Source organism: Talpa europaea (genome assembly GCF_964194135.1).
Source record: "Talpa europaea genome assembly, chromosome: 4".
Classification (NCBI taxonomy): domain Eukaryota; kingdom Metazoa; phylum Chordata; class Mammalia; order Eulipotyphla; family Talpidae; genus Talpa; species Talpa europaea.
The window spans coordinates 91442958-91458078 of record NC_140070.1 but is presented as its reverse complement, the minus strand read 5'-3'; positions in this window follow the sequence as shown (position 1 = coordinate 91458078).

Genomic DNA, 15121 nt, shown 5'->3' with positions numbered 1-15121 from the left:
TAGAATGTACAATAGAGACCCCAACATATATGGAATTTGTGCCATAATTTTTGATGTTTGGTAAATGCTTACTTAGAAGTTTACAACTAACTGAAATTGCTAGTAACCCTATATTGCTGCAGTTCGAAGGCTCTCAACCCAGTTCTGTGGGGTATGGAAGATATTTTATTAAAAGGAATGTGACACAGCATTGTCAAAAAACATTGTGAAAACAGCTTTCTTCGCTGCAGGATTTTTCAAGAGCCTTTATACACTAAAAGATACTCTGACTATTGGAGGTAGATGTTGACTACACAGCTTCCCAAACTGAATGGAATATAGAATACTCTGAGGATTATGTTAGTTATTAAAAAAAATTACTTAAAAGTTATGGGTTTAAAGAAACAAACAACATTTATTATCTTTCACCATTCTGAGAATCAGGAATCCAGAAGTGTCTTAGCTGTATGGGTCTAAGTCAGAGTCTCTTTTCAGGTTGTCAAAATTGTTGCCTGGGACTTCCTACAGCATATGAAGGTTTGGCCCGGCCCGAAAAATCTATTTTCAAGGCTCATCATATGGCTGTTGGCCACCATGTGGACCCCTCCATAGGGCTGCTTGAATATCTTCATAACATGAAAATTGGCTTTCCCAGAGTGAAAGTCATGAAGTCTTTTATGACCTAGACTCAGAAGTCATACACCATGACATCTACAAATCCACCCTGCACTCAAGTGAAGGTGACTGGGTTCCAGCCTTTGTAGACTTCAATTTTTGTAGGAAGTAATGTCAAAGAATCTGTGGGCATATTTTCAAATCATTATAAGGACCATGCAAGGGGGTTAGAATTCTTTATAGTGCACCTTGGAAAACAATACTTCTAATGTTGAAAGAGCTTAGGTCAAGAAGTTTGAAGAGGCCACTCTGAAGTCTGATTTATTAATGTTGTCAATTTGGGCTTGACTCTTAACTTTTTTTTTTTTTTAATAGAGGCATGTTTTATTTATTTATTTGTTTGTTTGTTTGTTTTTGTTTATACATGCACTGGGTACAGTCAGAAGCGCGGGAGGGTGAGAGAATTCACCAGAGCCAGAGCGGGGAGCTTGACTCTTAACTTTTTGAGCTTGAATTTTTAATAAGTAAAATGAAGATGATATCACTATCTTTGTAATATCTCAGGGTTATTGTAAAGATAAAATGAACAAATGCACATTAAAATGCTTAAATAACTGTAATGTACTTCACAGATACTCTTACTAAAATAATTGGTCAACATGTGATCTGTTAAACTGATGAATGCTAGATATCTGACTTACCATGTTATTCAAAAAAGCTTCCCTTCCTATGGCCCCAGAAAGTGTTGCATGTACAGACATGCTAAAATATGCTTGGTGAGTCCTATAATAACACAGAAATTTTAACATGACATTTGTCTTCTTAGGCAATTGCCTTTTTGCTAAACATATAGAAATTTGTCTCTGCAGGGTATTGCAGTACCTGCTAACTGAGTTGCAATGTTATTGTTTTTAACCATCTTTATGTATTTCTATAATTTCCCTAAACAATAAGGAGGCTGCTTTTCAACTATGTCTCATAAGCTGGTTTCAAAGCAGTGCCAAAAGAGCAGTTCAGAAACTGCTTTAAGCAATGGCAGCCTCATCTGAATAAGCACAGGGGCCCGTGGTGACCACATGATAGGACAAAGCAGGTTTGAAGGCATGAGTCTTAAAGGGATATGCTTTATCACAATTAGTCTCCTTACTTCATTGTCATATGTCATTATCAAATGAATCACACATAAAGAAAATGTTGCCGCCAGCCAACGGTAGTTTTTTAAATCCAAAGAGCTTTGAATACTTATAAGCATAATCTTATTAATCTTCATAATACTGTGTGGTCTAAGTCAAAATATCATCACACTCTTAGAGGAAAGTGTGGCCAAACTTAGGTTTATTTTGAGCCCGTGTTTTTCTAATACCTTGCTCTATGTAATTATTTGAATATTGAATCTGATTTAGTTCTAGTACATTAAAAAAACCAAACAAACAGATAGTATGGCTGAATTGGGACCAGGGTTCTTATCCTAGAACGAGCTATTGGTCAATACATTAATTAAGGCATCTAGTTTACACCCTGTTGTCAAGTGTAATTGTTTATTGCCTAACTAAACCCTCCTTAATTTATTATAGTCATTAGTGTCTGTTAGCAAGGGAGAATGTGCTTGAATTTTACAAGGGTATGTGGTTAGCAGTTTTCTGTCTCAGAAATGGGACCTGCCTCACTTGATCTTTTCACCTTACACTTAACACAGGGCCAGACCTTACTTAAGAAATAAATAGCCTTCACTGTAGAATAATAAACAGTCATAGGTCATGCTATTCTGTGCCTTAGCTCTCAAAGTTATGAGAGGATAGATTAGGTGATCTCTAAATTATCTTATAATTGTAAAATTCTCAGTTAATGATTATTTGCATTGATACAGAAATTAAGGCAGCAATGGCAGAAATAAATAACCCCAAATTACAGCATTTGAGACAGTTATTTGCATGTTTTTCATAATTACTAAAATCAATTTTAGGGTCAATAACTTGGTTCAAGAAAAAGAAAGTCTTCTGTCCACCTCAGTATTAGCTTCCAGAAAGGAAGAGGGAGGAGCAACAAGAAGAGAGAAGAGAAAGGAAAGGAGTTGTAGAGAACTTTTGCTGTGTGGTCCAGGAACACATGTTTGGGGCAGAAGGAAGGAGTCAGGAATCTAAATATCACTGGGAAACAGACTATTAAACAAGAATTGTTAAACCTGTAGGGACAAATACAAGTTTTCTAGGGCCTAAATTTTATTCAATAGTAAAGGCCCTTCATTAAAAAAAAAAAAATTCAAAATTGGGTATGAAAAATGCATATTTATTCAGAAGTGGATTCATTGGAAGTGAATATTTATTTGAAAACTCACAGCCTCTCCAACACCAACCAAAACAAAGAAAGTGCTATGGAGGAAATTTGAAAAGAGAGTGTGGTCTTAACGATCACATTTGAGATAGCTCACTCTTGAAAATTTTATAAAAACCTATAACCATGTGAAATATTGTCAGTGCCCACCTTGTTTCCTGGAAGGGGTCTGTGGCAGTAACAAACCCAAAGCCTAGGCTTAGTTAGTTTTGCATTCTATCCACTGCTGTAAACGTCAAACATGTCTAAAATATTCTGATAATTCAATTAGAAGTTTATTTTTTTTAAAAAAAGACGCCATTAAAAAAATGAGATGGGGGCCTCCCTGTTGGCACAGGGGAGGCGCATAAGTCCCAGCACTATGAAGCTGTTGGCAGCCACTGTAGCATGAGTTTGATCCCCAGCCAGGGAGCTGATCCATATGCACAGCAGACCTCTCCTGTCTCACCTGCAGCTCCCCTCAGCAGTGTATTTCAGTAGATCTGCCTGTTCTGCTCCCCACTCTGTCTCTGGTGAGTCCTCTCACCCCTACCCCCATCTCTGGTCTACACGCCAGCCTTGTATGCACAAATAAATAAATGTGTGTTTTTTTTTTTAAAGAGATCTATATAAACAATCATGAAAACTCTAGTATATATATAAAATAGTTAAGTGAAAATTAAAAAAAAGAATGGAATGATACAAGATGATCCCATTTATGTGAAAAAACAAATAAACCAATACTGAAGCAATGTGTATGTTGTCCATACACATGCATGTGTGTATATGTGACATGTAGTTGATACAGATCAAATTCTTAAAGTGGTTACATTTGGAGAGTATGTGGGATTGTGGGGTATTGTTTGCATTTTGCATAGCAAATATTCCTGTGTTACATTTGGGCCTCCTCATTCATAATAACTGCATATCCCTCCCCAAACTCCATTTTGTGAATCCCATCCTCACACCACCACTAGCCACCTTTTCAATTCATATCCTCTAGAACTTAACTCAAGCTATCTTTGACCCCCCAGTCTGTACAACCAAACCTCCATCATTTCAATGCCCTCAGATCCTTCCTAGCTCCACTTTCTCCTTACCTAGCTTAAATGTCATGGTCCATTATTAAAACCACGCATTTAATCGCTTCCTCTGTCTTTGTCATACTTAGTAAACTACACTCCTGCTTGAATCCAGCTCTCCTCCTACTCTGCCCCTGTAGATTGGCAGCTGAATGTGGCTGGGGAAAAAAGCACAAAGCTCCTGCTGCCTGTTCTCATTTAAAATTTCCCACCTAACCTCAGGAGGGCTTTTTGTGCTGCCCCCTATCCTACTACGTTTTCCCTAGTCTGTTTGCTTCCCACACTCCTCAGTGGTGGATTCATACCTTTCCCTCTGTCTTCAAACCTCCATACCTGCTACACCACCTTCACTCTTAGCTTGTGATAGTGCTTACTAGTTCATTGAGAAAAAAAACAAAAGGAAGGAGCACAGACACACCTACCTTGTATAGGCTCCCGGTACATTCTCTACCCACAAACTGCACCCCTGTCCTCTGCTGCCTTTCTTGTTCCTGTGGACTGATATTCAGGGCTTATGACTTGGGCCAACCCACGACTGTGCACTAACCAGGGCCCTTCTTGCTGGCATCCTGCCATCCTAGGCCCACCTTAGTCTTAGGAGCTCATGAAAATAATTCCCTTTAAAATCAGAACAAAAATGAACTTTAAGCATAAAGGAAATGTTATAACATGAAGCTGACCCTTAAAAAACATGGGTTTGAAACGCATGGATTCACTTATATGTGGACTTTTAAAAAATTTATATATATATATGTTTTACATCATTGTTCATTTTTATACAATGTGTGCTTGTATTATGTGTGGATTTTTTTTTTCAAAAAATATTGGAAATATTTTTGGAGAGTTTCTCTTGAAGATTTTGTTAATATCATTTTGTTCTCTCTAGCTTACTTTCCTGGAAGAATACAGTGTATAGTATATATAAAATATACAAAATATGTATTGACTGTTTTCTGTAAGGCTTCCAGTCAACAGCAGACTATTAGCCATACTTTAGAGTCAAAAGGTACATACTGATTTTTCAACTGCACAGGGATCAGTGCCCTTAACCCCTTGTTGTTCAAGCATCAACTGTATAATGTGAATACAGTAATTTAGAGGGTTTTAAATGAACTCTTAAATTTGTAGCTCCAACTCAGACTGAAACATTTTCCCTGAACCTCAAGACTTGTATATCAGTTGCTTACCCAATATTTCTAATGAATATAGAAGGAGCTTTTGAACTTAAAATATCCCAATTACCCTTTCATTCAGTTTTCTACAATTTAGGTAATTGCAACTCCATCCTTCCAGTTGCTCAGGCCCCAAGTCCTGGATTTTTTTAACTCCTCGCTTTCACACCCCACATCCAAGTTACCAGCGAAAGCTGTTAGCTCTACTTTCAAGCTACATATGCCACTTTTCACTGCCTCCACCACTGCCACTTTCCACCATCGTCTCTCACCTTGAGTAGTGCAGAGGCTCCTGTCTCCCTGCTTCCACCCTTGCCCCTTTCCAGTTATTTTCAACTCAGCCCAGCGCTCCTTATAAAACATAAGACAGCTCATGTCACATCTCTGCCCAGAGCCTTCCTCTCTCACTCATACAAAGACCAAGTCCTGTAATGGCCTCAAGGTCCTGTGCCTCCTCTCCAGGCCTCCTGCTCGTTACCTCTGACCCACCTTCTGCTCAGCTCCCCATCCTCCATCCAGCCAGCTGTACTAGCCTTCTGCTTTTCCCCACCAGGTGCTCTTGCTTCAGAAACCTGTTGCTTGCTGCCTTCCCATGCCTGGCCTGTTCTTTCCCATTCTGTGCATAGCTGACTCTTTACCTACTGGTCATTAACTGAAGGTCGCTGTCTCAGTACAGTCTTCTTTTAACAAAATATCCCTCCCCCCATTGCCTTTCTCTGCTTTATACTTGTCCACAAAGGTATCTGTGACACATTCTTGATTTTACTTCTGTTATTTGTCAATTTTGTCAGTTGTAGTCTTAGTCTGCTTGGGCTATTGTAACAACATACTACAGACTTGAGGGCTTCAACAACATAAATAACAACGTTATTTCTTACAGTTCTAGAGACAGGAAGTATGAAAAATTTCCAGTAAGTTTCATTCTGAGGCCTCTTCTTGCAGCCTGTTTGTGGCCATCATCTTGTTTGCTCATGAAACTTCTCATGCAAGTGCCCAAGGGAAAAGAGAAAGCAAACTCTCCAGTGTCTCTTGTTATCACAGTGCTCATCTCATCTCATGAGTGTGTACTCCTCACCCTAATCGAAGTCTAATTGCTTTTCAAAGGCCCATCTCCAAATACCATCACATTAGGGGTGTCATATGAATTATGTGTGTGTAGCATATGAATTGTGTGTGTGTGTGTGTGTGTGTGTGTGTGTGTAGAGCACAATTTAGTCCATAGCACTTGGTGTAACCACAGGGCCTAGGACAGTACCTGATCCACAGTGTACTGGTCTCTTCAATGGATACTCTGGAATTAACTGCTAAAGGAAGTCAAAATTAGAAAAAAAAATCGAACATTATATGCTAATTTTTTTAAATTCTGAAAACATTTCCTTATTATTAAATTTTATTCACTGTTAAATTATATGCTATGGGGTAAGTTTCCCAAAACAGCTGACTTCATAATCCCTTTTTAAAAATTTATATATAGGGCCTCCCCGGTGGCGCAGAGGTTGAGCGTGGGGTTGCGAAGCTGCCAGCAGCCTCTGCGGTGCCGGTTTGATCCCCGGCTGCTCCCCGGCCACCGGAGGAGGGTCCCACATGGCGCGCAGACCTCTCCTGCCGCCCACTGCTCCCCTCAGCAGTGTATTTCTGTTCTTCTGCCTGCTCTGCTCCCCGCTCTGGCTCTGGTGAATTCTCTCACCCTCATGCGCTTCTGACTGTACCCAGTGCTTGTATAAATAAGTAAATAATAAATAAATCTTTAAAAAAAATAAAAAAAATAAAAATTTATATATAGTGAGCAAAATATAAAATTTGTGTACTCTTTGGAAGTTTCTATACTAAAAGATGTGTGGTGCAGGTTTATACAGCCCGGGTCAGGAAATAGACCACAGCAGGGAGGCAGGGAAACAGGATTCCAAGCCAGTTACACAGCAAGTCCTTCTAGGCCATTCTCTGGTCCACCGCTGAATTCAGTAAAACATATGGTTATGGAACTCTTGCTGCAAACCCACCTCAAATAACACTGAAAACAGAACTAACGAAAAGTAAGAAATCAGCCCTCTGTTCTTCAAGGAAGATTGGAAATAGAAGAAAGTTAGAAATGAGCTGGAGAAGCTGTGAGGGTTTCCCAACTCATCTTTTTCTTTTCTTGTGATACTTGCACTGATTCTCTGGATGAAATCCACTAATGGACAAAGAGTATCATGGCATTCCTTCTTTGGGCATCTATAATAGTCTCAAAGAGATGGACCTATCTTTCTTTCTGCCCACTTAGGACTGGTTTTATTTAACCAGGAAAAGATAATCATAAAACTAAAGAAGCGTTAGCAATTCTAGTGGGTGTTTTTGAGTGTCTTTGAACACTAGCCTCTGCGGACTGTCTCTAACATGCTCACAGACTCAGAAATTCCTGTTACAATTTGCTGGACACCTGCAACCCTGTAACTGAGCAGTCCTCACTTCTCACTTAGTCTATCCAGGGAAACCTTCAGAGAACATCACTTCTTCTTTGCAAAGAGATGGAGTTGCCAATTACTGCCCACTCCCCTGCAGAGATACCCAGAATTACTTCAAACCTGATTCTTTACGTGTTAGCAAGGCGCTCAGATCAGTAAGTCACTCAGGATGGTTATAACCTCATAGGATTTAAAAGATATAAGGAAGATAATTTTACATATAATCTTACACAACTTATTTGAGGCGGTATGCTCAAAATTTCCCATTTCCTTACCCAGAACATACAAAAATTTTTGTTAGGTTTTTTTTTTTTTCTATTTTATTTTGCAATAATTTTTACTACCTCCTAGGAGATTGGATGAAAGAAGAAAAATGTTGATACAATTATTATTAAAGTAAATACATTTTAATCATTAATCACCAAACTACTAACTGGAAGCAGACTTGAGAAATGAAGTAGACAAGTCTTATTTGAGAAAATATAACAAAGAAATGAGTGTTGTTTTGAGTTATGATGTCCTTTGTTGCTTAATTCTTATAGAGCTATTTTTATTAATACATTTTCTTCTCAGTTCCAGTTTAAATAGACTAGTTTAAAATCATGAATTCATAGCATCTTTTTGCTGAGGAAAAACATGGTTTCATAATCAAATGTGAGCATCTATAACAGAAAAGAACTTTTTGTTCTTCAATTTTCTCATCTGTCTTGCATATAAATTCACAAATGTTTGGATAAATCACTACAGAATTTATAAATATTTTGTTCAAGGCTATCAGCATAGATGCTAATCATGAGTGCAGTGAACTCATGGTAAAATAATTATGTGAGATGACAGGAAAAGTCAATGATTCTTTTTGTCACCGTATGGTGCTAGCTAAACTGGTTTAGGAGTTAGAGTAGGGATTGTTCAATAGCTACAGTGGATTCTGAACTCATTTTACTAATTGAATGCAAACCAAAACAAAATGGAGACATATTTGGGAAAGTGGGTTTTTTCTTTTTTGGTATCTAATTCGGAGACTTTTATTCTGTGGGTTCTGCCAAGAATTACTTTGGCTATATCTTTGATTGTGTTTCAAGGAATATTTCTATTAATTGAAAACTTCATGACCTACATCAGAAACTACATTTGAAGTGCTCTGAAGGTCAAACTGCAGTTTTCATTAGAGTCTCACATGCTCCCTAACGATAGGCAGGGCAGTTGAGATATACTTGTTTTGCAAAGGAGTTAGCAAAATGAAGCAAGAAGCTAAGCACCGGGCCTCCCCGGTGGCGCAGCGGTTGAGTGCTGGGTTGCGAAGCTGCCCGCGGCCTCTGCGGCACCGGTTCGATCCCTGGCTGCTCCCCGGCCACAGGAGGAGGGTCCCACAAGGCGAGCAGACCTCTCCTGCCACCCGCTGCTCCCCTCAGCAGTGTACTTCGGTCCTTCTGCCTGCTCTGCTCCCCGCTCTGGCTCTGGGGAATTCTCTCACCCTCCCGCGCTTCTGACTGTACCCAGTGCATGTATAAACAAAAAACAAACAAACAAATAAATAAAACACGCCTCTATTAAAAAAAAAAAAAAAGAAGCTAAGCACCACTGAGGCCAGAGAGCTGATAAATGGAGTCAACATTTGAATCCAAATCATTTGGTTCTATGTATTTTCATTACATTATATTGCATCTCCCACTTTAAGCTATTATGGTTATAATGGTGATATGGTAGAGGTAATCAAACATAGTTTATCTGGGAACTTAAATTATTCAGACAACTGGATATTTTTGGTTGCTTTGCAAATTGAAATATGATTTGTCATTGATAAAAAAAACCACAAATATTCCACTTCTAACAAATGCCCCTTATTGGAGGTACCCACCCTAACCCCCTATTTCTCAAATTTGTAGTTTAAAAAATGTTTCTTGAGTCAAGAGTTCCCAAGATTTTTTTTTTAATTAGAGGAAATAATCACTTCTTGGAAATACAGAATTCATTAATTCTTCATGTCTTGCATATTTCACATTATTTCCCTCAGGACTGAAAAAAAAACTTGAAGTTCTGAATTATCCCTAGTGACGTATAGGGTATATTTTAATGATGTTAAAAAGCATATTCAGCTATACCTACTATGCCACAGTCTCTCTTCTTCATTAATTGCTCAAGGGGAGTTGATGGAAATTATTAATATATCTAAATAAACAAACACTTGATTGACATGGTACTAATATATTAAATGATAAGTGAACCCTGCTAGAGGAACATCTCATCATATAAATTCAGTTTGTTAATGTGAGATCACTTTTTAAGGAAATAGATTATGGATATTTGTACAGGAATGCTACTAAATATCATTGATTTTTTGAATTTTGCATAAATACACTCACTTTTTCATTAATACACACAAAGTCCCCCATTTACTAAAAAAATTAACCTAACATTAAAATTTTATCCATCAAAGCCCTTATTGGTTTTGACATGCCCTCATGGTCTCGGAAGACATAAAAAGTACCTGCTCACTATAAGTTCTGTTAATAGAAAATTCTGCAGCAAGTACAACTGGAGATGTTGGATGGAACAAGTCTCCCTGACAAGGCTGGGAGGCCAATGTCTGGCCCAGAGCCTGACATGTAGGTAGAAAGCTGTTAGTGAGTAAAGGAATAAAATGATCCACCAGCTGATTTCTAGGCCTTATCTGCTCCATTAATTGTCATAACCTTCAATAACTGGTGTAGTCATCAGGAGGGAACATTTTGGGGATTCCCTTCACTAATAAACATCAAAAGTATGTAGTAATTATAATTTAGCCAAGAGCATTAACTCAAATTGAAAGAGAGGGTGAACAGAGGAGTGTGATTGCCAAAGTGACTCAAGCTGATAAGCGCTGATCAAAAGGAGAGACAGAACTTGGAATTGTGATGAGCTACAACTGGAAGCCCCTGGACCAATGAATATTTAAGCTGATTTCTCTGTTCTTTTTAGAACAATTCAACAGACTTGAAGTCTCAGGCACTGGATGCAGTGTTAGGTCCTAGGTCTGAAATTCAGGAAAGAGGATATAGTTATATTTAAACAGCATTTTAGTTACATTTTCAAAATATGCTCAATATATTCTTCAATCTCCTGGCCATTTTAGGTTAAGTACCTCTAAAGTTAAACAAGTGGGATAATCTGGGGAAAAAAGTATAATATAGTATTTCTTGATCTTTTTTGACATTTTGAACTGTATAACAAATGCCTCTATTGCTTTAAACATACTCAGCATATGAGTTCAAAAGTGTAAATAATATTCTATTTAAAAAGAAATTACTCTTATGTTTCCTAAGTTTTCAGATATACTAAACATAGTTTATTTTACGTAGATAGATTCCCAAGGAGCTCAGGTGGAACAGAGGAGATGGGTGGAAAAATCATTAGATAGGACTAAGGGCCATCATAGAGAATACGTAAGTGACAAAAGTGGCCACCTACTCCAGCAGGAAGTTATTGCTTTGGAGGGATGTAGCAGAGTGTTGTGCCAGCATGCACAGGACATGTTCTCTATTGATTTGGGCAAATGGGCAAGGGAGAGTCCAGAGCTTCCCCCCCCCCCCGCCCCCCCAGTTTTAATGCTCTTTCTATGCCAATTGTGGCGCAAGCCCTTAGGCTGGCAAGGCAGAGAGGCTGGGGGCCTGGGAGGCTGGTAGACCTCCCAGCCCCAGGGAATATTTACTGCTTTTCTCTTTGGCCTCTCTCTGGTGTCATCTCATGGTCCTGCTTCTCAGTAGTCACTCGTCTTCTTGTAGCCATTCTCCGCTGCCCTTATAGCCTCAGCCTCCAGGCTCAGGTATGCCCACTTACGCATGCCCACACCATAGTCCAGGAGTCCATTGTCAGGCATATGTGTCCTGGGCCCATGCTCCCAAGAGCCTCCTGTATTCAAGGCCACAGGTGATAGCCACAGAGGGTAGCGGTGTAAATGCCTGATCAATTCACTTACCCTACACAGAGGTATAGAAAGAATTCACATGTGTGGCCCTGTCTAAGCAGGGTTTGTTGTGATAAATAGGCCTTTACCAACATGAGGGGGCAGGAAAGAAAGGCAGGCAGAGGATGCAAGAACACAAATACAGGAGACAAGGTTGTATATTTAGGGACCTGTGGCTAGTCTAGTATTGCTTCAAGTTCCAATAAGAGGCAGAGCTGTGAGTGGTAAGGAGTTGTCAGGGGTTAGGTCATGTAATATTTGTTTTGTCTGGTTAATGAGTCAAATCTTATATTGTAGGTTAACGGGGAATCAGCAAATGATTGTAAGTAAGGAAATAATTTATTCAGAATTTTGAGAAAGAAAAGAATCCCATGGCTTTTGTACAGCTTCTCAACATCCCTGATTTAAGATTAGGTTAAATAAAAAAGTTTTCAAAAAAGGAAATAGAAGTCAGGCTGTTGATAAGCAGGCTCAGTCTATTTGTGTATTGACAGTGTATGACTGTCCAGGTGCAGTGCCTGAGGTTGAAAATAGAGTGAAGGCCTGATTATTTGTTTTTAGCATTGTGACTCCTCCACTGTCCAAAACAAAAGTAGAAATTATTCTAAAATAATTCATCATACTCCCATTATTCATTCCCATCTCTTTTCCCCTACTTTTCAAATCATCAGTGGGGTAGACTTGGGGTACATAGGAAGAGGAAGAGCAGAGTGATGGTAGTGTTACAGGGCAGGGAGACGGGCAGCCCAAACCCTGCAAACCTGCCTATTCTATATGGGGTTCTGCCATCCGCCGCATTAACACAAAACATGAGACTTTAATGGGAAGGAACTTTAATACAATTAGGAAACAATACAGAAAAGAAAAAGAATATAGTTTGTAAATCAAGCACCCAAAGTTACCCATCCCCTCATGGGTAAAAGTCCACCCAAATGGAATTGGCCCCGTGCAAGGCCCCAAAGCCTGCCACAAGTCTAAAGCATCTTCTAGTGGGGACCCACAAAAAAAGGTCAGAAACAACAAGACAAGCCCAGAAGGAAAAGAGCAAAATCAAAATCAAGATAAAAACTACCATTGTCACCTCCCCACGGGTCTCACCCACATCTGTGTCACCCAGTCCACGACCAAAAGGCAAGCACAATTTCTTCACATGTCTCTCCATTCCATGTCCCTCCTCCAGGTCTCCTCCTGGCTCTCCATCCTTCTTCCTTCTTCTCAGTCTCCTCTGCAGCTTCTTCTCTCCCTGCTCAGCTCCACCCTCCCTTGGATGGGGGCAGGGAACCTGAAACCTCCCCCTTTCCTGGGGACCACCCTGTTACAGTAGCATTCATTCAGCAGCATTCATTTCACAATGGGAGTTAATGGTAGCATGAAAAAGCAAAATTCAAAGATCATGAGCAGTTCTTATGGTAGGAATTTGTTCTAGTCTTTTCTGCCATCAAACCTTTCTGGGTCCCCCTCCCCTTTTAATATTAGAGTTCTTACTAGTTAAGATGAGAGAAATGAAATAATTGAGTTTCACCTGGATTCTTCCTCCCTCTGGGAGAGAAACTTCAAGTCAAATATCCAGAAGGCAAATTATTAGAAGAGGAAGCTAAGAAAAAGTCAAGATTTAACTGTACACTTATTGTAATTCTTGAATGATTTACATTCTTTGACTCCTCCTGGACTGAGCTGATATGGTTTAAATGGTAGACTATTGGGCAGGGAATAGGAGGTGGCTCTCTGGATCTCATTTTGCAATTAATTAACCTTATATTTTAGGATAAATCCTATCTTTGGGTTTGGTTACTGATCTGGAAAAATGAAGGAGTGTGATTCTATCAATGTTTCTGATGTTCTTCTCTGCTTCAGATTCACCTTAGATGATTCAAAAATATACAGATTCCCAGATCTGACCAGAAACTGTAGGATTGTGGTGGAGCCTGTGGACTTTGCATCAGATTGCCTTGGGTTTTAGCTCCTGCTCTGCCATTGACAAAGTGTGTGACCTTGAGCAAGTTTTTTCCAAGTCTGCAAATCCTCATTTTTCTTAGTTGTAAAGCAGGGAAAACAATAATAGTATCTACTTCATATTGTCCCTGAAAGTGTAAAATGATACAATATTTTGAAAACAAGTCTACTGCTTGCCTCTATCTATTACCATTTGAATAGCCGGTGGTATGTATGTATAGTGTGTCTTTGCGGGGGGTTGGGGAGGAGGAGGAGGAAGAGATGGGGGTTGGGAGAGGTGGGGGTTGGAAGAAGTGGGGGGATAGATAGGATTGGTACTCCATAAATACCTATTGAATAAAGACGGAAGTTAGTTTTTTTAAAGCAACTTTTCTTTTGTCCTCAAATCTGAAATTCTCTATCGGCCCAGGAGTTACTTCCCCAAAAAAAGTAAAGACAGTTTGAGAGAACATTTTATGTGCAGTGCTCAGTCTTCGCCCTTTGCTTACTCTGAGACCGAGGGTCTCATGACAATTCAAAAGAACTAAGCGTTAAGTCCCACTAGAGTGGATGAACTGAGAGCGGCAGGGAAGGAGGCTCAGGGACCCTGCTGGCTGGATGCAGCCAGTCACTACAGAATACAATCGCTCCCACTGAGGTGTGCATCTCCATTTTCTCTCACAAGATGCCGGTGAAATTCTCAAAGTCATTGTCATTACAACTGATGCTGAATTCCAGTTTCCGTGTTGTTGACCCAGCAGAAAAATGGCCAATGTAACTTTTCCACAGCTTGAAAATCGGGGCTATCAAAACCGGAGAGCTAACTTCCATCCTCCATTAGCCCACTGACTAACACACTCCACACACACTGCACGGGGTGGCGTTTCCTCGGCCGTGGAGGTCCCTCACCACAGACTCAGCTTCTGCTTCCTCCTGGTGTTATGAATGAGACGGGTTGCCCGTTTCTTGCAGGCGAAAAGGAAAACGCCTTGGAATCTCTGGAGGAGCCTCCTAGCAAGGCTGCGGGGAGGGGAGGGGCCCTGATTGTCCTGCAAGGAAAGCATGGCCCCATCCGGGAAGTCACGGCTGCCCGGGAGGCTGAGGCTGGCGGCTCCGGAGGTGGCCGACGCGGGAGCGGCCAGCCTCAGCCAGGGCCTGGGAGGGCTGACTGTGCCGCAAGTAAGAGACCCACAGCCCGGCGGGCAGCGGCGGGCTCCGGCCTCGCCCCGGCGCGCGAGGGGCGCGGGCTGGACCGGATCCGGGGCCATCCTCGCCTAGCGGGCGCCGCAGCCGCCCCCGGCGCGCCCCAGCACCGGCCCGCGCCGCTGGGGGCCGGCAGCCCTGGGCCTCGCGGGGCGCGGCGGCCCCTCCCTCCCGGAGCCCGCGCTTCCGCCGAGACCCGGCGGCCGCCGTGGCCGTGGCCCGCTCCGCGCCTTCCGCTTGCGCCCGGGATCCGCCGCCGCCCGCCCGCGCGCCCGCGCACGGCGCCCCCAGGCCGCGGGGAGGGGAGCGGACCGGCCCGGGGGCCTCGGCCGCGCGCTGGAGACCCTCGCGGATCGCGGCGCGGGGAGCGGCCGGCCGGCCCGACGTTCAGCTCCCGCGGGGATGGGTCGGGCGGCACCTGCGGCCGCTCGTGAGCGGGGA